Source organism: Mixophyes fleayi, chromosome 10 (genome assembly GCF_038048845.1).
Source record: "Mixophyes fleayi isolate aMixFle1 chromosome 10, aMixFle1.hap1, whole genome shotgun sequence".
Classification (NCBI taxonomy): Eukaryota; Metazoa; Chordata; class Amphibia; order Anura; family Limnodynastidae; genus Mixophyes; species Mixophyes fleayi.
The window spans coordinates 7,930,737-7,958,246 of record NC_134411.1 but is presented as its reverse complement, the minus strand read 5'-3'; the positions used below and the strand labels follow the sequence as shown (position 1 = coordinate 7,958,246).

At 38.8% G+C, this 27,510-nt stretch overlaps 11 non-coding genes across 11 annotated transcripts; 3 read left to right on the top strand and 8 right to left on the bottom strand.

Annotated features, from left to right (window-relative positions):
* Positions 1-266: 266 nt before the first annotated feature.
* TRNAT-UGU (transfer RNA threonine (anticodon UGU)) lies at positions 267-339 on the bottom strand. Its single transcript has one exon. It is a non-coding gene; the product is annotated as a tRNA-Thr (tRNA).
* Positions 340-1,354: 1,015 nt separating this feature from the next.
* TRNAT-UGU (transfer RNA threonine (anticodon UGU)) lies at positions 1,355-1,427 on the bottom strand. The gene has a single exon. It is a non-coding gene; the product is annotated as a tRNA-Thr (tRNA).
* A 1,023-nt stretch (positions 1,428-2,450) lies between these two features.
* On the bottom strand, positions 2,451-2,523 carry TRNAT-UGU (transfer RNA threonine (anticodon UGU)). The gene has a single exon. It is a non-coding gene; the product is annotated as a tRNA-Thr (tRNA).
* A 1,020-nt stretch (positions 2,524-3,543) lies between these two features.
* On the bottom strand, positions 3,544-3,616 carry TRNAT-UGU (transfer RNA threonine (anticodon UGU)). The gene has a single exon. It is a non-coding gene; the product is annotated as a tRNA-Thr (tRNA).
* Positions 3,617-4,635: 1,019 nt separating this feature from the next.
* Positions 4,636-4,708, bottom strand: TRNAT-UGU (transfer RNA threonine (anticodon UGU)). Its single transcript has one exon. It is a non-coding gene; the product is annotated as a tRNA-Thr (tRNA).
* A 1,020-nt stretch (positions 4,709-5,728) lies between these two features.
* TRNAT-UGU (transfer RNA threonine (anticodon UGU)) lies at positions 5,729-5,801 on the bottom strand. The gene has a single exon. It is a non-coding gene; the product is annotated as a tRNA-Thr (tRNA).
* Positions 5,802-9,458: 3,657 nt separating this feature from the next.
* Positions 9,459-9,532, top strand: TRNAT-AGU (transfer RNA threonine (anticodon AGU)). The gene has a single exon. It is a non-coding gene; the product is annotated as a tRNA-Thr (tRNA).
* Positions 9,533-9,932: 400 nt separating this feature from the next.
* TRNAS-UGA (transfer RNA serine (anticodon UGA)) lies at positions 9,933-10,014 on the bottom strand. The gene has a single exon. It is a non-coding gene; the product is annotated as a tRNA-Ser (tRNA).
* A 216-nt stretch (positions 10,015-10,230) lies between these two features.
* TRNAT-UGU (transfer RNA threonine (anticodon UGU)) lies at positions 10,231-10,303 on the top strand. Its single transcript has one exon. It is a non-coding gene; the product is annotated as a tRNA-Thr (tRNA).
* Positions 10,304-10,596: 293 nt separating this feature from the next.
* TRNAV-CAC (transfer RNA valine (anticodon CAC)) lies at positions 10,597-10,669 on the bottom strand. Its single transcript has one exon. It is a non-coding gene; the product is annotated as a tRNA-Val (tRNA).
* Positions 10,670-11,092: 423 nt separating this feature from the next.
* Positions 11,093-11,164, top strand: TRNAW-CCA (transfer RNA tryptophan (anticodon CCA)). The gene has a single exon. It is a non-coding gene; the product is annotated as a tRNA-Trp (tRNA).
* Positions 11,165-27,510: the final 16,346 nt, after the last annotated feature.

Below are 27,510 nucleotides of genomic sequence, written 5' to 3'. Positions count from 1 at the left end.
CATTAATAACACATCGTCATGACAGAATTATCGACATGGACACAAAAGATTCAATTTGACAAAGTCTTTTTCAGACATTCCCATAAAACCAAAAGCTGACTGACCAGATTGCACTGGATTTCCTCTGTCTCTGTCCAAGTTGACTGTCAATGTGTGACCGATTTGCAAATGGATCTTCTCGGTTAACGCTCAAGCAGAGCATTGCATGCATTGCAATACGGATCCTGCATCCTACATATTACCAGCTGCAACAATAAGGAAGCATTAGGCCCCAGTGAGATTTCAACTCACGACCCCTGGTTTACAAGACCAGTGTTCTAACCCCTGAGCTATGGAGCCATTGAAGCATTTGGTGTTGAACATTTTTTATGTCTGATTGATGGCAAAAAGTATTCTACAGTAAATCTCATGTTTTTGTTCGGCAGTTGAACTTTTTTTTCCTTTACAATATCCGTGTTTATGATCTCCTTCATGTTCTTCATGATCCCATGATGATATGGTCCAGAAATTCTGGTACAATGTGTAGCTGTCTGTAATGGAATGGGAATATGTGACTATCATTCTTAAAGAGCTGAAAGAGAAATGTCAGCATAACACTGAAAAAAATATCTTACCATAAGGTTTCATATCTGAAAATTTCAATTTTCCGTTTCAATTGTCCCTAAACGAAAATGGAACTATTTAAAATGTACACTTGTGTATCTTAAATTCTTCCACTTAATTGTATCTAATGCGATGTCGATTTCTTTACTGTCTTCTATTTGGGGACATTTAGGAAATACTTGTGGACATTTTGAAGGAGACTTATGGAAACTTGTGAACTGAGAAAAAGATCCTGGAAATAGCTACCCAAAGCAAGCAATGAGTTTCGGTCATTTTTCCAGGACAGTTTAGAAAATGGAATATCCCAATGGATCTTATGGATTTCACCTCCTCATTCCAATGCACCACCTTTTATCACAAATGGCCCGTTTTCATTTTACGAAACATCAGTACAGAGACAGACAGGTTTGCCAATTTCAGTTTGGTAGCTATCGCTATCTTTGCAGCCGCACATTGAAAATCCCTATCTCAGGTCTGTAATGCTGGACACACACGCAATAATAACACATCGTCATGACAGAATTATCGTCATGGACACAAAAGATTCAATTTGACAAAGTCTTTTTCAGACATTCCCATGAAACCAAAAGCTGACTGACCAGATTTCCTCTGTCTCTGTCCAAGTTGACTGTCAATGTGTGACCGATTTGCAAATGGATCTTCTCGGTTAACGCTCAAGCAGAGCATTGCATGCATTGCAATACGGATCCTGCATCCTACATATTACCAGCTGCAACAATAAGGAAGCATTAGGCCCCAGTGAGATTTGAACTCACGACCCCTGGTTTACAAGACCAGTGCTCTAACCCCTGAGCTATGGAGCCATTGAAGCATGTGGTGTTGAACATTTTTTATGTCTGATTGTTGGCAAAAAATATTCTACAGTAAATCTCATGTTTTTGTTCGGCAGTAACTTTTTTTTCCTTTACAATATCCGTGTTTATGATCTCCTTCATGTTCTTCATGATCCCATGATGATATGGTCCAGAAATTCTGGTACAATGTGTAGCTGTCTGTAATGGAATGGGAATATGTGACTATAATTCTTAAAGAGCTGAAAGAGAAATGTCAGCATAACACTGAAAAAAATATCTTATCTTAAGGTTTCATATCTGAAAATTTCAATTTTCCGTTTCAATTGACCCTAAACGAAAATGGAACTATTTAAAATGTACACTTGTGTATCTTAAATTCTTCCACTTAATAGTATCTAATGCGATGTCGATTTCTTTACTGTCTTCTATTTGGGGACATTTAGGAAATACTTGTGGACATTTTGGAGGAGACTTATGGAAACTTGTGAACTGAGAAAAAGATCCTGGAAATAGCTACCCAAAGCAAGCAATGAGTTTCGGTCATTTTTCCAGGACAGTTTAGAAAATGGAATATCCCAATGGATCTTATGGATTTCACCTCCTCATTCCAATGCACCACCTTTTATCACAAATGGCCCGTTTTCATTTTACGAAACATCAGTACAGAGACAGACAGGTTTGCCAATTTCAGTTTGGTAGCTATCGCTATCTTTGCAGCCGCACATTGAAAATCCCTATCTCAGGTCTGTAATGCTGCACACACACGCAATAATAACACATCGTCATGACAGAATTATCGACATGGACACAAAAGATTCAATTTGACAAAGTCTTTTTCAGACATTCCCATGAAACCAAAAGCTGACTGACCAGATTGCACTGGATTTCCTCTGTCTCTGTCCAAGTTGACTGTCAATGTGTGACCGATTTGCAAATGGATCTTCTCGGTTAACGCTCAAGCAGAGCATTGCATGCATTGCAATACGGATCCTGCATCCTACATATTATCAGCTGCAACAATAAGGAAGCATTAGGCCCCAGTGAGATTTCAACTCACGACCCCTGGTTTACAAGACAAGTGCTCTAACCCCTGAGCTATGGAGCCATTGAAGCATTTGTTGTTGAACATTTTTTATGTCTGATTGATGGCGAAAAGTTTTCTACAGTAAATCTCATGTTCTTGTTCGGCAGTTGCACTTTTGTTTCCTTTACAATATCCGTGTTTATGATCTTCTTCATGTTCTTCATGATCCCATGATGATATGGTCCAGAAATTCTGGTACAATGTGTAACTGTCTGTAATGGAATGGGATTATGTGACAATAATTCTTAAAGAGCTGAAAGAGAAATGGCAGCTTAACACTGAAACAAATATCTTACCATAAGGTTTCATATCTGAAAATTTCAATTTTCCGTTTCAATTGTCCCTAAACTAAAATGGAACTATTTAAAATGTACACTTGTGTATCTTAAATTCTTCCACTTAATAGTATCTAATGCGATGTCGATTTCTTTACTGTCTTCTATTTGGGGACATTTAGGAAATACTTGTGGACATTTTGAAGGAGACTTATGGAAACTTGTGAACTGAGAAAAAGATCCTGGAAATAGCTACCCAAAGCAAGCAATGAATTTCGGTCATTTTTCCAGGACAGTTTAGAAAATGGAATATCCCTAATGGATCTTATGGATTTCACCTCCTCATTCCAATGCACCACCTTTTATCACAAATGGCCCATTTTTATTTTACAAAACATCAGCACAGAGACAGACAGATTTGCCAATTTCAGTTTGGTCGCTATCTTTGCAGCCGCACATTGAAAATCCCTATCTCAGTTCTGTAATGCTGGACACACACGCATTAATAACACATCGTCATGACAGAATTATCGACATGGACACAAAAGATTCAATTTGACAAAGTCTTTTTCAGACATTCCCATAAAACCAAAAGCTGACTGACCAGATTGCACTGGATTTCCTCTGTCTCTGTCCAAGTTGACTGTCAATGTGTGACCGATTTGCAAATGGATCTTCTCGGTTAACGCTCAAGCAGAGCATTGCATGCATTGCAATACGGATCCTGCATCCTACATATTACCAGCTGCAACAATAAGGAAGCATTAGGCCCCAGTGAGATTTCAACTCACGACCCCTGGTTTACAAGACCAGTGCTCTAACCCCTGAGCTATGGAGCCATTGAAGCATTTGGTGTTGAACATTTTTTATGTCTGATTGATGGCAAAAAGTATTCTACAGTAAATCTCATGTTTTTGTTCGGCAGTTGAACTTTTTTTTCCTTTACAATATCCGTGTTTATGATCTCCTTCATGTTCTTCATGATCCCATGATGATATGGTCCAGAAATTCTGGTACAATGTGTAACTGTCTGTAATGGAATGGGATTATGTGACAATAATTCTTAAAGAGCTGAAAGAGAAATGGCAGCTTAACACTGAAACAAATATCTTACCATAAGGTTTCATATCTGAAAATTTCAATTTTCCGTTTCAATTGTCCCTAAACTAAAATGGAACTATTTAAAATGTACACTTGTGTATCTTAAATTCTTCCACTTAATAGTATCTAATGCGATGTCGATTTCTTTACTGTCTTCTATTTGGGGACATTTAGGAAATACTTGTGGACATTTTGAAGGAGACTTATGGAAACTTGTGAACTGAGAAAAAGATCCTGGAAATAGCTACCCAAAGCAAGCAATGAATTTCGGTCATTTTTCCAGGACAGTTTAGAAAATGGAATATCCCAATGGATCTTATGGATTTCACCTCCTCATTCCAATGCACCACCTTTTATCACAAATGGCCCATTTTTATTTTACAAAACATCAGCACAGAGACAGACAGATTTGCCAATTTCAGTTTGGTCGCTATCTTTGCAGCCGCACATTGAAAATCCCTATCTCAGTTCTGTAATGCTGGACACACACGCATTAATAACACATCGTCATGACAGAATTATCGTCATGGACACAAAAGATTCAATTTGACAAAGTCTTTTTCAGACATTCCCATGAAACCAAAAGCTGACTGACCAGATTGCACTTTATTTCCTCTGTCTCTGTCCAAGTTGACTGTCAATGTGTGACCGATTTGCAAATGGATCTTCTCGGTTAACGCTCAAGCAGAGCATTGCATGCATTGCAATATGGATCCTGCATCCTACATATTACCAGCTGCAACAATAAGGAAGCATTAGGCCCCAGTGAGATTTCAACTCACGACCCCTGGTTTACAAGACCAGTGCTCTAACCCCTGAGCTATGGAGCCATTGAAGCATTTGGTGTTGAACATTTTTTATGTCTGATTGATGGCAAAAAGTATTCTACAGTAAATCTCATGTTTTTGTTCGGCAGTTGAACTTTTTTTTCCTTTACAATATCCGTGTTTATGATCTCCTTCATGTTCTTCATGATCCCATGATGATATGGTCCAGAAATTCTGGTACAATGTGTAGCTGTCTGTAATGGAATGGGAATATGTGACTATCATTCTTAAAGAGCTGAAAGAGAAATGTCAGCATAACACTGAAAAAAATATCTTACCATAAGGTTTCATATCTGAAAATTTCAATTTTCCGTTTCAATTGTCCCTAAACGAAAATGGAACTATTTAAAATGTACACTTGTGTATCTTAAATTCTTCCACTTAATAGTATCTAATGCGATGTCGATTTCTTTACTGTCTTCTATTTGGGGACATTTAGGAAATACTTGTGGACATTTTGAAGGAGACTTATGGAAACTTGTGAACTGAGAAAAAGATCCTGGAAATAGCTACCCAAAGCAAGCAATGAATTTCGGTCATTTTTCCAGGACAGTTTAGAAAATGGAATATCCCTAATGGATCTTATGGATTTCACCTCCTCATTCCAATGCACCACCTTTTATCACAAATGGCCCATTTTTATTTTACAAAACATCAGCACAGAGACAGACAGATTTGCCAATTTCAGTTTGGTCGCTATCTTTGCAGCCGCACATTGAAAATCCCTATCTCAGTTCTGTAATGCTGGACACACACGCATTAATAACACATCGTCATGACAGAATTATCGACATGGACACAAAAGATTCAATTTGACAAAGTCTTTTTCAGACATTCCCATGAAACCAAAAGCTGACTGACCAGATTGCACTGGATTTCCTCTGTCTCTGTCCAAGTTGACTGTCAATGTGTGACCGATTTGCAAATGGATCTTCTCGGTTAACGCTCAAGCAGAGCATTGCATGCATTGCAATACGGATCCTGCATCCTACATATTACCAGCTGCAACAATAAGGAAGCATTAGGCCCCAGTGAGATTTCAACTCACAACCCCTGGTTTACAAGACCAGTGCTCTAACCCCTGAGCTATGGAGCCATTGAAGCATTTGGTGTTGAACATTTTTTATGTCTGATTGATGGCAAAAAGTATTCTACAGTAAATCTCATGTTTTTGTTCGGCAGTTGAACTTTTTTTTCCTTTACAATATCCGTGTTTATGATCTCCTTCATGTTCTTCATGATCCCATGATGATATGGTCCAAAAATTCTGGTACAATGTGTAGCTGTCTGTAATGGAATGGGAATATGTGACTATCATTCTTAAAGAGCTGAAAGAGAAATGTCAGCATAACACTGAAAAAAATATCTTACCATAAGGTTTCATATCTGAAAATTTCAATTTTCCGTTTCAATTGTCCCTAAACGAAAATGGAACTATTTAAAATGTACACTTGTGTATCTTAAATTCTTCCACTTAATAGTATCTAATGCGATGTCGATTTCTTTACTGTCTTCTATTTGGGGACATTTAGGAAATACTTGTGGACATTTTGGAGGAGACTTATGGAAACTTGTGAACTGAGAAAAAGATCCTGGAAATAGCTACCCAAAGCAAGCAATGAGTTTCGGTCATTTTTCCAGGACAGTTTAGAAAGCTATGGTTTCAGGTAAGGCAGAGCTGGAAACCAATGAGAGTTAACTCCCCGAGTCAACTAAGGCCAGAACAAGGTTTTGGTTGATTAGCACAGTCACCCGGAACAAACAAGGACTTCCTGTTGTGGGACTCATGGTAAAACAGCTTGGAAATGCAGGCCCAATATGTGCCACAGAACAGTCCATGGGTTCCTGTAGTTTAGGACACTCTGCCTTAAAGTGGCCTGGCTCACCACATTCAAAACACTTCAGATTAGACAGCTTTGCACCTGGCCCTCTGTCCGTAGCAGTTTTGCCATTGGGTCCTGTAGCAAGGATTGTCAAACCTGGCTTTTGGCGTGGCAGCGGCTTTGGCACAAATGCAGGTTCTTTAGTCATTTGCTGTAGCGCACAAAACCTTTCTACCACGGTGGCAAGCTCTTCATAAGTTTGTGGGTCTGATTGCAGAACCCACCTTTGCTAATCGCGGTTCAGCCCCCGGATGCAGTGATCTATCACCAGAATTTCAATAATCCGAGAAGGCGAATTCTCCTCAGGCTGCAGCCATTTCTTTAAAATTTTAGAAAGCTCAGCCACTTGCGCTCTGACCGGTTTTTCTTTATCATAGCGCCATTGGTGATAGCGCTGGGCTCGGCCTGGCCCGGAAACTCCAATGCGAGCCAATATCTCAGACTTTAGGCACAAACAATCAGAGGCCCGTTCCTCATCTAGATCCATATAAGCTTGCTGAGCTTCACCAGTCAGTTATGGCGCCAGTCTCTCAGCCCAATCTTTAGGAGGCCATTTTGCCCTTTTTGCAAGTCTCTCAAAGGACACCAGATATGCTTCTACGTCATCAGCTGGTGACATTTTCTGCAGAACCGGACCAGGTGGTTCATTTCTGTCATGCCTCACCTGGCTTAACTCTTCCCTTAAGAGCCTTGTGTTTTCCACCTGTGCCTCGGCAACTCATAGCATCTGAGCTTGCTGCTGTTGCTGCGCAGCGGCCACATTCACGAGGGTTTTCAGTACTTCCTTCATGTTGACGTCTGTGCGGGTTGGGTAGCAGAAACTTACTTCCCGGAGCATCCCACTCCTGACACCACTTGTGGCAAGAGCCCGCTACTGCAGAAGCACACGTGAACAACTTCTTCCTTTTTATGTAGTTTTATTTTCAGGATGGTAAATATTTGACACTGTACATATTTCACAGCAATTTTTGGAGACCCTAAACGCTAGCTAGACATAGCTCAGCTTTCTCAAGACCAGCCAGCTTCCCCAGCGTTGGTCTCAGTGCACAAATGACACAAACAAGCTTTTATGCATGATACTCCTCCCCCAGCCCTAGCTTGATGGGCAGGTGACACACTCACTTCTCTTTAAGAGAAAACGCCCATCACTGGCTCTGTTTGCACTAACAGACACACCCTGTCTGTTTGCTGAGAGGAAATCATGTAAGTTAACACAACTTTAAACTATACATAAGTCTTTGCTTGGTTTAACCTGAATCTAGGTGCATAACTGCGCCAATGTCTTACTCTGCTTGTATGTTTTCTTTGCATCTTGTCAGATAAATGCCTCCCTTTGTTACAATATATATATATATATTCAAACAACAAGAATACAAAAAATGGCGCTTGTAGCAAAACACCAATAGTCCAAGAAAAGTCTATATTTTCTTCTTAATACACACTCCCCATGTGCAGGTGGCTGCCAATCCTCTTTACCAAGCTGTGTAGCATGGAAACAACCTATAAAAGAGAAATGGAGGAGGAGGCGCACAATAGTGTAGTATATTGATATATTCTCGGCAGGAAGAGCCGGATCCTCCGGGTCACCTCCAGTAACCCTAGGAGAATGCGGCCAGGAGCCAAATAGTTTGGATATTGCATGCTGGTTGCCACACGGACAAGGAGGAGGGAGTGTGACTTGATCACTTATAAATAACTTATGGTATAAAATTTATTTAAATTGCCAATTAACTTATTTTTGATATTGTGTATATTTTGATATAGGAAATCTTTATTTATGAGAAAATTTATTCTTCTGATTTAACCTTTCTAGAGGAAATGCCTTATTTCTGATGTATATATCTGATACAATAAGCCTTTGTTTTGAAAGCCTTTTGTATATCTTGGAGTAAGGAAATGTCTTGCTTGGGGTGTACAACTTTTCTTGGGGAATTCTTTTCTTTGTAGGAAATGTGTATTCTGCAACTGTTGAAAGAAAGGACTCATGCTAATCTCATGCAAATTAGACCTTTTGATGTATGAGGGTCATAGGAAGATGTAATTAGACTTGCTGTCCACTGTAAGATGCAAGCTATCACAGCAAGGTTTTAAGATATCACAGATAAGTGTAAATATCGTTAGCTTTGGAATGCATGTAAATCTATGTTTTGGTAAACAGGTAACATCCTGATTCTAAAAATAGCCTGTGTCCAAATCTGTATAAAATGCACTGTCCTGTACACTGAAATGTATCATTCTGATGTTCCATCTGAACTGACCACTGATACCTTTAATCAGTGGAACTGTCCTTGTCAGGGCACCTGAGCGAAATAAAACATCACTCTTTGCTTCAAGACCCTTGACAACTTCTTCAATATTGCTGTAATCCTGCGACCTGCAGATTAGACCCTAAATCTAATCCATTCTCTGTCTGTTTCTGAGGTTGGACCCAACTCTCCAGTACCACCGCTCTGGCGCTACCCAGAAGCTGGCCAGTGTGAATCCATCCACAGCACCCTGAGCCATAGTAAGCGGTCAGGGGTACCAGCCCAAGTGCACCAGCAAGGGAGTACACTAGCAGTGACAGTTACCCAGGAGGAACGTGATTCTGGGCGCCATAAAGCCAGAATAGTTTAGTCTTCCAACAAGTGTTCTGTATTCTCCTACTCCTGCTCAGTTTTCCATATGTACACGATTGAATACATCACTTTCATTTATATAATACAGTATTAACAAGACTACTTCCGACATACCATTACATAGAAGAAATGGTTAAAAAAGACTTTTCTGCAATGACATGTGAAGGAGGCAGCTCTCAATATCCCTCTATATACCTCTATATGAGTTCAATAAACGACAGATAAAAGGAGTTTTCCACTGCTGTAGCATGCGGCGCTGTGGCTTAGTTGGTTAAAGCGCCTGTCTAGTAAACAGGAGATCCTGAGTTCGAATCTCAGCAGTGCCTAGTATTTTTTTTTTTACAATAGGTACCTCAAACGAACTATTCATATATCAAATATGGCAATTTTCTTTTAATCCTTGCAGCTACAAATATCTTTTTTTACAATATGTTCCTCAAATGAACTATGCATATGCCAAATATCATGATACTGTTCTTTCTATCCCTACACATTGCATATAAAAATGTTTATCATTTCTGTAATCAAATGTGTCTGGACTCATTCATTATGCAATGTATCAGTAATACAATTACAAAAAATCATTACACGTAGACCCTTAGAAATAAAATGTCAAAAAATGAAAATAAATCAGTATTAAATATTTAAGACAAAATGAATTGAAATAAAAAATGAAAAAGACTGATATTACTAGCTGGGGCTTAAAAAAAAAAAAAAAAAAAAAACCGTAGTCGGCAGGATTCGAACCTGCGCGGGGAAACCCCAATGGATTTCAAGTCCATCGCCTTAACCACTCGGCCACGACTACAAGATGAAAGTTCCTATGCAGAGGGCAGATTAGAAGCTGTAGAACGTGCTCTGTAACATATGTTTAGAAAATCGTACTGTTTACTTTATTCTACGTTGCAGAATCGGAGTGTAAAATGTGTTGTGTAATTTTCTTTATGTTGCTACATCTGTTCAACTGTTATAATTGCTATTCAAATGTATGTCATTATAATTCTCTTCAGTGAAGCTTTGTATTGGCTCCATAGCTCAGGGGTTAGAGCACTGGTCTTGTAAACCAGGGGTCGCGAGTTCAAATCTCGCTGGGGCCTGCGAATATCTTTTAATGATACATGAGCAAACGTCAAAAAAAATCAATTATTTTTACAGCATACATATACATTTAATATATAGTATACAGTATATATGTTACAATGGGTGAAGTTTAATAGTAAAATAAGTTACAAAAATGCAATCTGGTCAGAGGCAGATTTATTCACCTCATTGGATTCAATTCCCGAAAGAAATATGTTGGTAAAAACATTTCTTCCAGTTATAAATTGCTTTGTGTTAAACGAACAGTAAACACTACTACTTATAAAGAAACAAAAAAAAAATATATAAATGTTTCCGCCCGGTTTCGAACCGGGGACCTTTCGCGTGTGAGGCGAACGTGATAACCACTACACTACGGAAACTTCATACTGAGCCTTTCTGAAAAGTAACCTTAAAGCAAATCAATGATGTATATTTTTAAATATATACAGACTAGTATTTAAAATATAAGTTTGACAATTGTGTGCCATAAAGATGCATGTCAGTCATTTAAATTAAGCTTCTTGTCTATTTATTTTACATCAACATTTTCCATTGATAACTACATAAAAAACATGGTCGGAAAGTACAACCAAAAGTGTATGTGTAAATATTCAAAACGTACATACCAACCTGTATTTAAAACTTACACTTGTCTATTACCTAAGAATAACAGGTTCATTTTCCTTCAGTACTTCTAATTGCGTGCCACAAACATAAAAAAACAAAAACATGTCAGTAATTTAAAAAGAGCTTTTTATAATTTCGTATTAGTAATTATATGTTCCTACATTTGCAAGCAGTTCGACCTCGTGGCGCAACGGTAGCGCGTCTGACTCCAGATCAGAAGGTTGCGTGTTCAAATCACGTCGGGGTCATTATTTTTTTACAGAAGGAATTAAAGTGGAATATTCGTTTTCAAGTCCAACTCTCTATTAATCGCTAATTCAGTGTTTGATATTTGTTGTGTAGTTTATTTTATAGTGATTTTTTAACTACTTTGGCTATTTCAACACAATGTAAGTATTTTGTTAAAATAAAATAGTTAAAGGCCACAACTTTAATGTGTACGTTTTGTGCTGAGTTAGGCTTAGCGGCTGCTGCTTTTTAAAGAACCATAACAAGTCTTGTTGGGTGGCGTTGTGTCCTCTCTCTGACATCTCAGGCAACAATGGAGAGAGGTTGTAAGTGACAACTACACCTGGTACACGGGACAACAAAGTTTTTAGGCATAGGAAAATTGAGTTTTAAACTAAATAATAAAATAACCTTTTATTTGGGGGCTACTTCTCTGTTACACATTATTAAATAGTGCACGTTAACTCGGTATAATATCTGATCCAAGCAGCTAGACTATGTTATTCTCTTAAGCGATCTCGTTTCACAGTGGGGAAAAAAAGATAACAGTCTGCAGAACATTGCAGATTATTATCATATCCTTAAATGAACTCTTTCAGCTCCCAACACCACACTATCAGCTAATTAGCGATAATGCAATTATCATGTGGGTGGCCATACTGGAAGTGATATTTAATCAAATTAAGCCACCATTGTAATGTGTAGGGGCAGTTGGGATCAAATGGACAGGGTGGGAAGTTTGGTTAACTGGTGATACACGTCAGCACATGTACAAGGATGTTTCAGCTCTGGTCATTTAGTCCAGTTACTGTTTGTGTAATTCTCGTCTTCTCAATCACTCACGCAATCCTATGCCTACTGACAAAGCACATAAAAAAGGAAACAAAAACTGATCACTGAGATTTACGATGCCCGAGACTTCATATATAACACAGACTGACTGAAAGGCACGGGAGAATAGAAAACCTTTGTTTACACACACCAGTGGATGTTGCAAATGCTCTGAGGTTTATTAAAGCAAACCAGTCATATAGGCATATCCTAATTGTGCAAGTGTATCAGCTGTTTAGCTAATAGGGCACTGAGCCAGCAAGAAGCAGAATACAAATCTTCAAGGCTAAACTGGAACAGAATATAAAAAGTGTGGGAACAAAAACAATATGGTCATTAACTCTTACAAAGGTTAGCAGTAGGCATGTTTTACAAAGCAATGCAGAGTAGCAAACAATCAGCTGGGAAAAGTTGTTGATCGCTGTAGATAACCATATGGTCAAAATAAATCTCAGTCCTAATGCATTTCTTTACCCTTCGGTAACTGTGAAACACTGTGTCAATAACTGCAATCACTGCATCATCTGCTTTGCGGTGATTGCAGTTATTGACACATTGTTCATCTGCTTCAATCATAATTAGGGCTTGAGATAACTCTTAGTGCTGTGCATTTTCCTTTAATATTTGCACTGCCTTGATGTAAACTTATTTTGTGGGGAGTTCACATTTCCCCTGTATAGCTCGGTAGTAGTCAGGTTAACGGTACTGACTACCCCAACACTGAAGAAAACGACATGAGAAGTCCGATTGCATACTACAGCGACCTGCAAAAAAAACTACTTCCCACGATGCAGGTGACTTGATGGGACGACTCGCTATGTTGCCAACTCTACTAAACGACGTCATAAGAAACCGCAACTTGTCTTAAAGCGGTGATGAGGCAGGGGCCTCAGACTTGGCTTCCTAGGGGTTCAGGTGTCGGGCCCTGGCTAGGTTCCAGTTCGGTACGTGACCTCGACAACCTTATCGCTGGCACCAGCTTACCCGACTTCAGAATTGTGAAGCTGTGAATGACGAAACACTGCTAAGCCTGAAGGTTTGAAATCACCACCAGACAAAATCGTGAGGAATGAAGCCCGGCAGCAGAAAGTCAAGTGACTTTCTAGGACGATACTATTATTAAGGGAGTTAAGGGAGTAATGCAAGGAGGCAGCGGAAGTACAAAGTAGAAGTCTTGCTATAAAATATTGTATATCCGCCACCTTTTCACATTACTCCCTTGACACCTCTAATAATAGTATCCTTCTAGAAAGTCACGTGACTTTCTTATGCTGGCTTCTTCATCATACTTGCCAACATTTCTTTTTCTTTTTCCGGGAGATGCCGGCTGGGACGTGGGCGTGCAGGGGGCGGGGCTGCGAAATCGCGTCATTTTGGCCCCGCCCTCGTTACGGAATGACGCAAATCGCGTCATTTTACAGCGGGGGCGGGGCTAAACGCCGCGATTCCGGGTGAATCGCGGCGTTTAAACTGATTTTTTTCCCACTTACAACCAGGGAGATTGCCACACTCGTCCGGGAGACTCTCGCAAAATGCGGGAGTCTCCCGGACATTACGGGAGAGTTGGCAAGTATGTTCTTCATGCCTCACGATTGTGGCTGGTGGTGCTTTCAAACCTTCAGCTTAGCAGTGTTTCGTCATTGACAGATTCACAATTGTGAAGTAGGGTAAGCTGTTTTCTTTATGGTAGTCGCATTATTGACTACCACAGCTAGGTTCATGGCTGGTAAGGAGTTTGTTCTTAATAGTAGAGGCAGATATTTGAAGAGAGTTCTCATATTCTACCTCTTTAGGTTCTACCAAAATTCTATGAGATATTGTCTTGTTTGTTCGGCTCTTCAGCTTTCTCTGTTTGAGCTTTTGAGACACTGTTGAACTGACATTTTGACATGAGGAATCAATTTTCCTTCTTGCCATATATATTCAGCCAGAAGGGTTCACAGTTTTAGAGCGCTATCCTGCACATATCCTTTTGTTTTTGTTGAGGTGGTGTTGTGTATTATGTCTTCATGTCAATCTTAGGTTGCAGCTGGTTTCATCTGGATCAGGTATACAGTATTCCTTCTATGACGTAAATTAGTTGATTGGGATCTTGCTCATCATATGATTTAGCACAGATTGACTTTTAATGTAGGTAATCCGAGAGTGGAAGCTTCCCTTGGACAGCACTCTTTTCTTGTTCTTGTTATTCACAAAGAGGGAGTTTGGCCAGCAGCGCAACGGAGATGTGGGTCCTTTGCGGATCTGCTATGCCGGGAAGCCACCTAGTCCTATGCCCATACTTGGCTTGGTTTAATGTTTTCATGTTTGCATCCAAAAAGTATAGCTTTAGACATAGTGTTTTGCGCACAGCTTGTCTGAACGTACCCTCACCTAGGGGCAGCTTTGGAACATTCCCATGGTAGCAGTTTCCCCCTTATAGGAAAATATAAACATTAAATTTCTCTGATTCATCTGGGGAGAGATACAAGAGATTATATATATATATATATAGATAATCTGCACACTCCAAACACATAGTTAATGCTGTACTAACTACTTTTCTATATTAAAATAGGGAATGTTAGTTCCACATATTGCAATTTATGTTAAGCTGACAACTCACGCCAAAATATCTTCCCTTTCTGGTCAGTCCGAACATGATCAAATGCTATGCTTTTTATTTGGGCTAAAGGCTTACATGCACACAGCTTTTAAACGCAAGTTTTTCCCAAGCACTAGCAGCCATGGGAGACCTGAGACTCACCTGACACAAGTTGAAATTAATGTAGAATGGATCATCATTTATTAAAACATTTAAATTATTATTGCTCTTATTATTGCATCATCCTCTCCATATACGTTTAACCACTTTTAAATTCAAAATGCCCTTGTTATAAACATTAAATAAGTCATTAAGCGGAACAATCTCACCGTTTTGAAGTTTGTAAATAATCCTTATTAATAGTATGTGTGCATTACATGTAAAATAATATGGACCTAATTAAAGTCCTAACGCAATGTTAGAATGTTGTATGTACACAGACAGAAGTGTAGGCTATGCACATGTGCAATAAAAGGTCTCATCAGAACACATACAACGTAAATAGTGTATATTATAAAGTAAATGAACAACCCAAAACAGTATAACCTTTATTAAAAATATGTATTATAAAAAACTTTTTTTTTTTTTTACATTAAATGTTCTAATGTGAACTGTACATACAATGCGTTTCTATAGTCTGTCGTTGTTACATACACATGATCTGTGATAGCTAGTGGCACACATACGTGTAGGTTTTATAACAAACACTATGCGACTATCAGTTGGCACCTACACCTGCCCTTCACTTGCATTCACTGGCGTAAGTTCCTATTCTGAGTACGGCAGAGCTATTTTATGCAAGATACGTCATGCAAATAGGTGTATGTCACAACCTATATGCATATTTTTTTAATATTTATTATACTTTTTTTTTTTTTTTTCATCATACCTGTTGTGTTGTAGGTATCGTATATTCTTATTTGAAGCTTTCCTTCAGATTTTCCATGGACACCATCGTCTCTCTGTAGTAAGCCGTTTATTGATGTAGAATTTGCTTTGCTGGAAATCCTCTGATCAATCAAAGAAAGACATTCCATTACAGTTTATGCACATGAGCTATACACAGTATAACTTACATTTTAAATCGGTTTGTTCATGCAGTCCTACAGTTTTGATTTTGTTGTAGACTCTATTCTCGGATCGCTGAGCGGATGTATCTGTAACAGCCTTCTGCTTGCTCTGAAGAATCTCTTGTGTCTTGTTCACAGGCTTTTCTGGCGTTCTGTGGTTGTTCCAGGCATATATACAACTTCTTGTGCTACTTGGGAGATGGTCCCTGTCTGGTTTAAGACAAGAAATTTAAATGACCATAATTTCTTCTTGCTCTCATTTCTTCGACTAAATATTGGAGACTGTTTGCAATCAGAAAGCAGACATTTGCTGTTGACTTTGTTCTAGAGATATTTTCTCTAGAATGATGCCTATGTCTCTGGTGCTGCATACATCCCTTTCTTGTTCCTGCTGTATTTGTTCCGTCAACATGTCAATTAACTCTTATCTCATATTTGTGTCTATCAATCTCCTGAATGTCTCTTGCATGTCTTCCATTTGTCTTGTAAAGTTTGTAATTCTCCCAAATTTGCACATTGGAGCTTGACCCTCTCCTGATATTACCGTGCTTCACAAGGGGAAAACCATTGGGGTGAAAATGTCTTGCAACACTGTAAAAGTCATCTGAAGCATTTAAAAAGTCTTGTATAGCATCTCTCCAAATAAAATAAGATATAATAACCTATCATTGCCATATTTTAACGTACACTCAGATGTGCAGAATGTAGTAAAAAAAAAGGATTAAGTAAGGATTATACTTACCTCTGAAGAAGCGGCAGGACGCTGAGAAACGCGTTAGGTCTGATACTCATAGAGTAATCCACCGGGTGCTGGCCAGTTTACCACCTTTAAGCTGAATTGGATTATTTGCTACCAACAGCGTACTTCAGGCTGCCATGTGTATCCTACCGGAAATTTTGGACCTGGACTGATTGCAGAAGTTTGGAACCCACGGGCTCACGAAGAGAAGTTATTCAATATTTGGACACTGACACAGGTCTCTCTTATATCTGATATTGATTGAGCCCTTTGAGTATTTGAACATCAACAATAATATAAATTCTTCAGTCCGCTGTATGGACATTTGTACGCCTGTGTTCTTTTTTTCTATATATGGTACCATATTATACCAATTTTTTTGGCCATTCATCCTGATTCTGTCTGACTTGGTTTAAGTCTATGAATTAACAGCTGCCAGCGATCATATCAATATTGATATCAATATATTGGCTATGTTTTATCCTGTTATCAATCCATTTGAATATTTATATTAATAAATTGTTTACTATTATTACGCTTGTTGCTTTGCGCTCTTCCATTTTCTATTCTCTTATTTAAGTCTCCTGGACAAAACCATGTTACAATGCAAGGGGTGAAAATTAGTATTCTGTTTTGCACATAAGTTAAATACTGACTGTTTTTTTTTATGTAGCACACAAATACGTGATAGGTTATTTGTACACTGAAAGTTGATATTTGTGTGTTACATGAAAAAACAGTCAGTATTTAACTTATGTGCAAAACAGAATACTAATTTTCACCCCTTGCATTGTAACATGGTTTTGTCCAGGAGACTGAAATAAGAAACTTCTTAATTTAAGTTCCTTGATGAATCAGGCTCAGATTCTGAACTGTATTTTCCAACTATAAAATAAAAAAATGATTTGCCACAAAATTAAATTACTTGCTATTGTTTTTTATTTTTTGGGAAGTTAAGTGATGAAGAGAAAAATATTAAAGGCTTCAAATATAAATACGCATGTTTGGTTTTTTTTTACACTTACGGCAATGCTTGGCAGGTTTTTCCGTTGGTGTCTTTGGAACTGGGTGCTTTGAACGTGTTTCTATGCCAAAACAAACTTACGCTTGTCAATATTGTCAAATTCATTCACACATATTACAAACAAAAGACAATTTTAGAGATTTACTTTACTTTAAAAGTGGACGTTCCTTAGTGTCAATAGCTCCTACCATGCCTTCAACAATCACTGGATCCAGATGCTTTAGTTCCCAGTCTTTGAAGATTATTTTCAGGGGTTTTGATGCCACTTGCCCCCTTTGCATACCATTTCTTTCAAATAGCCAGAACAGTGAAATTACAAGTGTTACATGTATAGATGCTATGGGTTAAAAATAACAGATGAGTAACAAATGTGTCCACTAAGAGGAACGTGAGTGAAAGATACAATCTACTTTAAGGGGGAAATATCTCCTATTTAAACCCATAATAAAGTACCAATAAGGGATAGTGTAATTTAAGTGTGATGAAATAGCCATCACAGAACTTACTAGTCACTCATACTAATGAATGTAAGGTCCAATCGGATTTCATAACTCCTCACCTTAGGCTGAGCAATTTGATGCATTAACAGTAACAGTAGCAAAATAACAAGCTAATTACCTCTTAATAAGACAACCTACAACTGTTGATTCAGTAAGTAACTTACACCTCAGCTAATTATAGGAACTGAAATATAAATGCTGGTGTATCCAGCTATTTCAATTTCACCTTTGATTTACTCATCTATACACAATCCCACTATTTCTCTGATTTTATTAATTAAGGAAGCTTTAAGTTAATTCTAATAAAGTTGTTTGTAATCATAAAGAGCCGGACAATCCTGGAGTATCAGAAATTAGGAGGATCTCATGTGCACTACATTGAATAAACTGTTTTCCTTTTCCTATGATAGAAAGGGTCAGAACACACAGTGCATTGCAGCTTGCTGCGTATAAGGCAGAGTAGCTGCAGACCGTCAATGCCCATGCTGACCCCTGTCTACTGCCGAAAGCACCTTTAGTAGGCCCGTGAGCACCAGAACTGGACCATAAAGCAATGGACGAAGGTGGCCTGGTCTGATGAATCACGTTTTCTTTTACATCATATGGATGGCTGAGTGCATGTGTATCATTTACCTGGGGAAGAGATAGCACGCGGATGCACTATGGTAAGAAGGCAAGCTGGCGGAGGCAGTGTGATGCTCTGGGCAATGTTCTTCTGGAAAATCTTGGATCCTGGCATTCATGTGGATGTTACTTTGACACATACCACCTACCTAAACATTGTTGCAGACCAAGTGCGCCCCTTCAAACCAATGGTATTTCCTGATGGCAGTGGCCTCTTTCAGCAGGATAATGTGCCCTGCCACACTGCAAAAATTATTCAGGAATGGTCTGGGGAACATGACAGAGTTCAACACCTCCAAATTCCCCAGATATCAATCCGATCGAGCAACTATGGGATGTGTTGGAAAAACAAGTCCGAGCCATGAAGGTCCCACCATTGCAACTTACAGGACTTAAAGGATCTGTTGTCAACGATTTGGTGCCAGTTACTGCAGGACACCTTCAGAGGTCTTGTGGAGTCCATGCATTGATGGGTCAGACCTATTTTGGCAGCACAAGGGGGACCTACACAATATTAGGCATGTGCTATTAATGTGCTGATTGGTGTGTATATATATATATATATATATATATATATATATATATATATAGATTATTACAGGTAACATAGTAACATAGTAACATAGTTGATGAGGTTGAAAAGAGACACCAGTCCATCAAGTTCAACCTATTTTGGATCTCCTGCGATCCTGCACTTATATTTGAAATTAATCCAGAGTAAGCAACCGCCAATCTGTTTCAATTTTGAAAATCCCCCCAGACTCAATATTGCAATCCAATTTTTACCCTATATCCACTACTATCCTTTATTTTAAATTAACGGTCGTATCCCTAGATACACCTTTCCGCTAAAAATTTGTCTAACCCTTTCTTAAACATATCTATTGAATCTGCCATCACAACCTTCCCTGGCAATGAATTGCATATCTTGACTGCCCTTACTGTAAAGAACCCCTTCCTTTGCTGGTTGTGAAATTTCCTCTCCTCTAACCTTAGGGGATGACCACGTGTCCTGTGTATGGTCCTTGGGGTAAAAAGTTCCCATGAAAGCTCTCCGTATTGACCCCTAATGTATTTGTACATAGTAATCATATCTCCCCTTAGACGCCTCTTTTCTAAAGTAAACATGCCTAAACTGGCTAACCTTTCCTCATAACTTAATGACTCCATACCCTTTATCAATTTTGTCGCCCTTCTCTGAACCCTTTCTAGTTCCAAATTATCTTTTTTATAGAGTGGTGCCCAGAACTGTACTGCATATTCAAGATGAGGTCTTACCAACGATTTATACAGTGGCAAAATTACACTGTCTTCCCTTGCATCTATGCCCCTTTTTATGCATGCCAATACTTTGTTTGCCCTTGCAGCTGCTGCACTATTGCTAAGTCTACTGTCTACGAGCACTCCCAAATCCTTTTCCATTATAGATTCTCCTAAATTAATTCCATTTAATTTATAGATTGCGTTCTTGTTTTTGATCCCTGAATGCATAACCTTACATTTATCTGTGTTAAACCTCATATTCCATTTGGCCGCCCAATCCTCCAGTTTATTTAAGTCCCTCTGTAGAGAAGCTACATCTTGCTCTGATTTTATTACCTTACAGAGTTTAGTGTCATCTGCAAAAATAGAAACTTTACTCTCTTAACCATCACCAAGGTCATTAATAAATATATTAAAAAGGAGTGGTCCCAGCACGGAACCTTGAGGTACTCCACTTAAGACTTTTGACCAATTAGAAAATGTTCCATTTATCACAACTCTCTGTTCCCTATTCTCTAACCAGTTTTCGATCCAAGTACAAATTTTGATTCCTAGACCCAGTTCCCTTATTTTGTAAACCAACCTCTTGTGTGGCACTGTATCAAAGGCCTTTGCAAAATCTAAGTAGACCACATCTACTGTCCTGCCCTGGTCTAAGTTCCCACTAACTTCCTCGTAGAAACTAATTAGATTAGTTTGACATGACCTATCCCTCACAAATCCATGTTGATTCCCACTAATAATTTTATTGCGTACCAAGTAATCCTGAATACTGTCCCTTAAAATACCTTCCAGTAGTTTCCCCACTATTGATGTCAGGCTTACAGGTCTATTGAATCTCTGAAAATTAAGAATAGCGGTCTAGCTATTTCCGAGTTTAACTCCATAAGGACCCTTGGGTGTATGCCATCTGGACCTGGAGCTTTATTTATCTTAATATTCTTCAGTCGCCTTTGGACTTCTTCCTCTGACAACCAAGTATTAATTAATGGCATGGTTTCATTTCCATTTTTATGTATTACTCCTGCCATTTGTTCCTCTCTGGTAAATACTGAAGAAAAGAACGTGTTTAATACCTCTGCTTTTTCCCTAGTATCATTTATCAATTCACCCATCTCACTTCTTAGGGGTCCTATATTATCTTTTTTAATCCTTTTGCCATTTATATACTTAAAAAACTTTTTGGGGTTTGTCTTACTTCCTTTTGCAACGTGCCTTTCATTTTCTAATTTAGCCAATCTAATTTCCTTTTTGCATGTTTTATTACATTCCTTGTACCTATGGAAGGACTCCTCTAACCCTACAGACTTAAACAATTTAAATGCACGCTTCTTCCTTTGCATTTCTTCCCTTACCTTTTTATTTAACCACATTGGTTTAGACTTAATTCTTTTACATTTATTTCCCATAGGAATGAACTTATACGTGTATGTTTCCAACAACATTTTAAAGAAAAGCCCACATTTCTTCCGTATTATTTCCTTCAAAGGCTTTGTCCCAGTCTATGCTCTTTATAGACTCCTTTAGCATATTAAAATTTGCCTTTTTAAAGTTTAAAGTCCTAGTTGATCCCTTATACTGTTGTTTCTGGAAACTAATTTCAAATGAGACCATATTATGATCACTGTTTCCCAAGTGCTCCTTTACTTGAATATTTGATATTACGTCTACATTGTTTGTTATTACTAGGTCCAGTATAGTCCGGTTCCTAGTTGGTTCCTCTACTAATTGGGACATGTAATGGTCTTTTAGCGTGCTCAGAAACCTATTTCCCCTAGCTGTACCGCAGGTCTCAGTACTCCAATCAATGTCTGGATAATTAAAATCCCCCATAATTAAAATGTTACCTAGTTGTGTAGCCTTTTCAATTTGCTGTAGAAGTTGGGCTTCCTCAATCTTACTAATATCTGGCGGTTTATAGCATATCCCTATCAGAAACTTCTCTGAACTTTTTCCTCCGCTGGATATTTCCACCCACAATGCCTCTATATTATCACCAATATTCTCGTATATAACTTCCTGAATACTTGGTTTTAATTCTGGCTTAATATAAAGACATACTCCTCCTCCCCTTTTATTTACCCTATCCCTCCTGAAGAGAGAATAGCCTTCCAAGTTGACTGCCCAGTCATGTGTATCATCCCACCAGGTCTCAGTAATACCTATAATATCATACTGCTCATTCATTGCTACTAGTTCTAACTCCCCCATTTTACCTGTCAGGCTTCTTGCATTTGCAAGCATACACTTAAGTCTATTGCCTCCCTTAGGTATTTATTTTTGCTTTAAAAAGGGCCGCTCCTTATCAGGTATGCTTCCCTTACCCCCCTCTCCACCCCCTTTACTCTTTTTAAATTCCTCCTTACTACTCTCAATGTCTATCCCATAAATACTTGCTTGCCCCTCCACCCCGGAGCCTAGTTTAAAATCTCCTCCAACCTTCTAACCATCCTCTCCCCTAGCACTGCAGCCCCCTCCTCATTCAGGTGCAATCCATCACGACAATAAAGATGGCAACTGACCGAGAAATCAGCCCAGTGCTCTAAGAATCCAAAACCCTCCTTCTTACACCAATCTTTTAGCCACGCATTAACCTCCCTAATCTCCCGCTGCCTCCCTGGACTAGCGCGTGGCACAGGTAGTATTTCCGAAAATACTACCTTGGATGTCCTTGCCTTAAGTTTGCGACCTATGTCCCTGAAATCATTCTTTAGGACACCCCTTCTTCCTCTAACTCGGTCATTGGTGCCAACATGCACCAAAACCGCTGGGTCATTCCCAGCCCCTCCCAACAATCTGTGTACCCGATCCGCAATATGTGTATATTAGGGAACTGTCATTTGTTTGGGGTGTGTTTAGAGTGTATGCAATGTAATGTATGTAGTGTTACAAGTGTGTTTATCATACAAAGAAAAAATAGAGGTGTGGTGATTGGGGAGGGGTGGGGTGAAGTGTAAAGCTGGGTACACACTACACAGTTTTCATCCAATAATCAGCCTACATACGACCGCTCATTCAAAAGTCGGGTCAGTGTGTGCAGTGACACGATGGTCGAAAGTCTGCCCAAATGGACGATTGTCGCCTCATTTGGTTGGTCGTACCGTTTAATATTTTTGTTCCAATCTCGTTTCCGCTGTGTAGTGTGTATAAACTTCCGACCGATCCACAACAGTGAGTACGAAATTACAGTCATTGCTCACGGCAACATGGCTGTAAAAAGTCGCTAAAGGGACGTCCGCTCTTCCCTTGATCGTCCTAAACAAGGCTAGTGTGTATGCAGTCCATGGACCGAGCGATCGGACCATCGATCGCATGTAAAATCGCTCGGCATAAAAAGTTGGTTGAAATTTCTGTAGTGTGTACCCAGCTTAAGGATAGAAAAAAAAACCTTTCAATTAGAGAATACGAAAAGAGCAAAGTAGTGTAATGCACAAAAGGGTAATATCAACTGCCAAATGGCAGTTGAGATTAGGTGGGTGAAGCAGAGGTGGGGAATAGCGGAGGTGGGAAAAGGCAATATCTCTTCCCATGTGGCATCAACATTTTCCAATGTTTTGGCAACAAGAGGGCGGGAATAGACCAAAGAATTGAATTGCGACAAATCCGGTTGCATATTTTAAAAATGCTAAAACAACGCTACATCGCTATTATCTGAATACCCCCAAAGTGTCAGTCACTCCAGCCATCAGGTGCTGCCTTACTCTGGCAGTAGTAGTATATCTATACATCCCCTGGGGCTGTAGCACTACATTAAAAAGCAATCTGGCAATAACAATAAGTAAACTGAAAAATAAACTTCTAAGCATATTTTTTTCATATATTACTGTGTGTCAGAAGGTTTATGATTATTTTATCGTTATTGCTATGAATGAAATGCGGTTTAATGAAATAACATCTGATGCATCATGACGAATATTCTGTGAAAAGTAATTAAAGCTGTATTTTATTACAATTAGTCCCTTTGAACGTGTAGTCCTTTTCTTCTATAAATAATTTCCATTCGGAAAACAGAAAACGCCCAGGCGGTGGTTAGTATTACAGGCGTTACAACGTTCACATTTGATGTTAATCAAGCAGGGTGTGAGCGATGATCACTCCGGAGAACAGCTTTGCCAGCTCCTCGTCGTTGCGTATGGCGAATTGCAGATCCGACGAAGTGATAAACTTTCTCTTGCCGGCAGCATGGCGACCGGCGATGTCCAAAATGTCTGAAGTTAAATATAGAAGTACCGCAGCCAGGTACACGGCGGCCTCGGCATGCACTCTGCGACTGTGGTTCACTGTGCGGAGGAGACCTTTAATTCTGCCAGATGGAAAGAAGTTGCCAGTACGACTGGGGCATCTCCTGAGGCACAGGCTTCTCTTGCGCGACATGGTAATATCTGCGCGAAGTGACCGGCAAACCGCCACCGAACCGGACAGTGAGCGAGCGGCAGATGGGATCTATCACGAGCCTGGGGGTGCTAGGTGTTATATAAGGGGGGATGCTTGGTATTAATAATGCATATATACAAATATATATATATATACATACCATGTGTATATATAAACATACAATATACATACAATATACATACACACAATACATATATACATACACATACTATATATATATATATATATATATATATATATATATATATATATATATATATACACACACTATATATATATATATATATATATATATATATATATATATATATATATATATACAAATATATATATATATATATATATATATATATATATATACATATACACATACAATATATACACACACACACGCGCTCTACTTAATAAGTCGGTTATAAATACCTAAAATGAAAATATTTAGTAAAATACATGAAAAAAACATAAATAAAAATAACAAATAAAAAACATTCCACGTGTACAGGTGGCTGCCTCACTCCCAATAAACCAGATGGTAAGTCCAAATGTAGCAAAGCAAAATACAAAAATACAGAACAAGGGATAGGCGCTTAATAGCACACTATTGGCGCCCATCCCTTGTTCAATATTTTGTTTTGATTATATTGTGTGTCTATATATGTATATATATATATATATATATATATATATATATATATATATATATATATCCCTATACCTTTAGAGGATATTACTTAGAAAACACATTCCGCTGCCATTTTAAAGTGACGGATAGAATTCATTTTCTGGTTCTGTGTTAAAGAACTACATGAGCACGGGGAAATATTGCTACATGGGGCAGTTCTCTGGGTGCCGGCTATGGTTGGGAGACGTAAATGTTATGTACTAGAAACTGTGTAAACATTTTATGTGCCACTATAATTTTATAACATAACTTTCAGTATAGCTATAACACAAATTAAAGTATTTTTACTGAACATATCTTTAAGTAGAAGTCATTTAAGTGGAAAATATCCGCTGCCTGCAGTGCACCCCGCATGGATATACATATAGGACCTCATTTAGAGTCAGACGCAAAGTCCGTTTTTGGCACATCCAACAAAAAAACACTACCACGCATGTGCAGAAAGCACCAAATCCGCCTGCATCTTGGACGCAATTACCACTTGCGACTCACTACCAGAGAATGGGAGGAAGGCGGAATTGTGAAGGTGTGACCGTGTAAATACATCCTAGTCGCAGTGAGGCGCAGGCGCAACACACGTCAAAACAGGGCTAAAGCTGTGCGGCAGGAATTAGGTGGCGCAAGCATTAGCTAGCTGCAGGAACTGCTCGCAGCTCGGTAGGGTATTAAGAGTAGGACGCGTCTGGGGTTGCATGCTGCTCGTAATACCCTACCAAGCTGATGCAGACTCCCACTCCTACACTTCTTAAACGGACTTTGCGTCCGACTCTAAATGAGGTCCATAAAGAGGGCAGCATTTGCGCAAGTCAGAAGTTTACACAGGCAGTTCCTACAGTTTTTTAGCTTTTTTTTCCAGGGGTTAAATTTGCAAAATAGACCCTATACCATCTATAACTGCTTTATTTATACTATCAGTGTATATAGCACTTACCTGTGCTGAAGCTCCTGTTTTGTGCCATCTTCGGGGAGCCAGCTGTAGTCCTCTGTCTATAGCCAGCACTATAAATTTATAGTCCCATCACCCCACCTTAAATTAATAGGCACCACCATGATGCCGCTATTATTTTAAATAGCCCCCACTAATAAATGAACAGAGCACACCCACCATTTACTATCTATTTTGCACTACTCCCTTAATTCATTTCAACTTACCTACTAAAATGTCATGTGTGAAAGGAGAAATCATATGCTTACCTATTGAGGATTATACCTTCATTCATTTGCCTGTGTTTCCACTAGTTTATTAAACACATTCAGGGCCTGATGCTGTGTTAGGAGCAAAGCAAACAAAGCAGCAAGTTTGCATCTTGGTAAAACCATGCTGCACTGGAAGAGGAGATACATTTAAAATGTGGAGACAGATTTATAGTTGGGAGGTGGCATGTCCTCGATCAACTTTACATTTCAGTGTAAAAATAAAGCTGTCCAGTATACCTGTGCTACATGCAAAATCAGCTAGTATTTTCCTTGCATGCACAAAAAAAATAATTTGCACCCCTTGCATTGTAACATGGTTTGTCCAGGAGCAAATTTACTCTTTTTTTTTTTTTTGTGCTTTGCTTCTAACTCAGCATCGGGCCCTCAAAGAGCAGTACAAAATGCCTTGCTTTTGTACCCATTTGCTTAGATAGTGCACAATTCTGTAAACTAGAAGTGTGTCTAGTGCGAAGAGGTGGGTAAAAAAGCTAGAATCTAAGGGGCATATTCAATTGTTCGCGTTACTCGCAAAAGTAACGTGGCTTGCGCACTATTACCATTATTACGGTAATAGTGCGCGTAATTACCGTTATTACGGTACCTTTAACTCCGGCTTTCTGCTCGCAGCTCAGGGATAGCATTACCGTAATAACGATAATACTTTCAACGCTGCGTTACTTTTGCGAGTAACGCGGACAATTGAATATGCCCCAAACTGTTCCAAAGTTTAAACATCACATGGAAAGTCAAACATTCCACCACATTAGAAACACTTCTTTCTTTAAATAAAATGTTTGTTTATTTACTAAAATATTGTTCATTGTAGCCTCATTTATGTATGAAAGTAAAATTAATCCAGAGATAAAGGGGACATTGGGAATGCCTTTATTACATGTGGCAATTTTATGTTTACTACACTGGACAAAGCTTGTCTAGATATGCAATTCTCCATCGAACAACTGGAAAGCTCAAGATGCATCCAATGTAAGATACGATTTAATCCTATCAAATTTCAGTAATCTCGCTCCAAAAGTTGCACTGATTTTCACAATTAGGTGCTTGGGAAAAACTCCCAGTTATCAGCTCACACCCTCAACATAAAAATGTTACATGTGATGAAACCAGGATCATGGGACCTATTTATTTACATTCAGATTTTTGCCCTGTAAATTATCATCTCCCTGATGACAGATGAATTAACAGGGCAAATTACTACAAATGTCATTTAGGGACAGTGCATGTCTTATGTCATTTAAGTAAATTAATGCAAGGGGAGAGCAGGAAGGCTGCGGAGAGGGATCTAAAGATCTTTTTACTGCAATGCTCTTCCCATAGGATGGAATGGCCAATGACATTTTCAGATTTCTTTTATTTCCCATCACTCTACAGGACACTAGATACATAATAAATGGAAAAAAAAGTTTGGAATCTTGCTGAAACTAGGAGAAAATCATTTG